The 2,456-nt window shown below is 32.6% G+C and overlaps 1 protein-coding gene across 2 annotated transcripts in view; it reads right to left on the bottom strand.

The window, feature by feature from the left end:
- Positions 1-2,456, bottom strand: part of LOC106475264 (nucleolin 1-like) — a 24,831-nt gene that overhangs the window by 20,795 nt on the left and 1,580 nt on the right. The window lies entirely within an intron of this gene.

Genomic DNA, 2,456 nt, shown 5'->3' with positions numbered 1-2,456 from the left:
TAACACCACAATTAATAATGTGTATTATAACACCACAATTAATAATGTGTATTACAACACCACAATTAATAACACATGTATATTATAACACCACAATAAAATCGATAATGATTTAAATCACATCATTCTTTATGGTCCAGTGCAGGTTTCCAGTTAGAAGACAACTAGTAATAATAGTGTCTTGAATTATATTTATAGCACTTCTGCTGGGCTGTTGTAGCCCAATATGTGGGCTATCATAAGTTGAATTATAAGCATAATTTGACTGGAAATTTGATAATGTTAGAAAAACACGTAGGTTCAAGAAGTCTTGATAGAAACTACTAAAAACCCAAACGCTTTCCAAAAGTGGAACTTTCTCCCTCAGGGACAAACTGGGAATGGAAATAACAGTGTTATGGAAGAAAAGGAACTTGGATTAGGATTTTATGTTGTATCTACAGAAACACTGAATACAAGTCTAAAGAGGTTATAATTTCATTGTACAAGTCATTGGTTAGATCACATTTGGAATACAATGTTCAGTCTTGGGCTTATTACTTTAGAAAGGACATTGAGTTGTTGGAAAGGGTTCAGAGGAGAGCTGCTAGGATGACACCTGGGATGGATAAGTTGTAATACAAGGAAAAGGTTAAGATCTCTGAAATGGTTTTTTTCTTTAAAAATGAAGAGTTAGAGGGAATTAGATTGATGTGTTTAAAATTAAAGAGAATTGTAGTGTTGATGCGACATCTTTTTTTTACACATAAAGCGACACACACACATAAATTTTGGCATGGTATGAGTCATTTAACACAGTTATATTTTTCTAACAGGGTGGTTTGACCTTTGGAAATGGTTGTGTTCAGATTTGGGGGAAGCTGTAAATTTAAGGGAAAGCTTGACAAATATTTGAATGATAAGGGTTGACTTGAGCTGTTTTGTGTTAATAGTTTAGTGGATAAGACAGACTAGATGAACCTGCAGGTCCATTGTTGTCCTTAAATGTCATGTTAATTGGCCTGATGAACTTTGGTCACGAGAAAAAGATGTCTGTGTCATACAACAAATAATATGTAATTGAAATGCTATTATACAATCTTGTAGCTGGAAACCTGTATTGTTTAGTAAAAACTAATGGGATTGAAATTATAAAAACAGATTTTTATTACCACTTAACATCCTGCCAAACCAGATAAAAAAATTCAACAATACAAAACATAAACATTAGTTAGATTTTGTAGTCAGATAAATGGTTAGAAACAACAGTTGACTTGGTTTTTTGGTCAAGAAAGAAAGGTGAGAGTAACAATATTAAAGTTGGTTTAAAGTTGTCCATCTTGAAGTTATAAAAATAAAGGTTAAAGACCTTAAAGTGGTCCATCTTGAAGTTATAAAAATAAAGGTTAAAGACCTTAAAGTGGTTAGGTCTTGAAGCTACATTAATGTTGGTTATATACTGAAGCTAGAAAAAAAAAAGGCATAAAATTAGCTTAAGCTTTGACACCAGAAAACAAAGGTTAGAGACACAAACTGATAAGGTTTGGGGTGGAAAAAAGTTACTGTTTAAAGCATTACATTCTTTAGTGAAAAGACGTTTCCAACAAATAAAACTCAGCATAAAGACAACATCTGGTTACATTTTGGAACCAGAAAATAAGAATAAAGACAGAAAAATTGATCAACTTTTGGAGTTCTAAAGAAGGTTAGAGTTGTAAATATTTATCTGGTTTACAATCGAAAAGAAGGTTAGTCGTAAATATTTATCTCGTTTACAATAGGACATGACACTTCAGGATCTAGAACTGAGGTTACAACCATATTTAGAGGTTGTTAGAACTGAGTTTACAACCATATTCAGAGGTTGTAAGAACTGAGGTTACAACCATATTTAAAGGTTGTTAGAACTGAGGTTACAACCATATTTAGAGGTTGTTAGAACTGAGGTTACAACCATATTTAGAGGTTGTTAGAACTGAGGTTACAACCATATTTAAAGGTTGTTACCACTGAGGTTACAACCATATTTAGAGGTTGTTAGAACTGAGATTACAACCATATTTAAAGGTTGTTAGAACTGAGGTAACAACCATATTTAGAGGTTGTTAGAACTGAGGTAACAACCATATTTAGAGGTTGTTAGAACTGAGGTTACAACCATATTTAAAGGTTGTTAGAACTGAGGTTACAACAATATTTAAAGGTTGTTAGAACTGAGGTTACAACCATATTTAAAGGTTGTTAAAACCATCTGATATTCTGCAGCAAAACCAAAGGGTGATAGTAGAGTAATGTTTTACTATATGAAGTAGACCTGTCAACTTGTGGTTAATACCAAATGTTTTACTATATGAAACACACCTGTCAACTTGTGGTTAATACCAAATGTTTTACTATATGAAACAGCACCTGTCAACTTGTGGTTAATACCAAATGTTTTACTATATGAAACACACCTGTCAACTTGTGGGTGATAC

This window comes from Limulus polyphemus, unplaced genomic scaffold (genome assembly GCF_000517525.1).
Source record: "Limulus polyphemus unplaced genomic scaffold, Limulus_polyphemus-2.1.2 Scaffold8313, whole genome shotgun sequence".
Taxonomy (NCBI): domain Eukaryota; kingdom Metazoa; phylum Arthropoda; class Merostomata; order Xiphosura; family Limulidae; genus Limulus; species Limulus polyphemus.
Note: the sequence above shows the minus strand (reverse complement) of the source record. Positions and strands in the feature narration are given on the sequence as shown.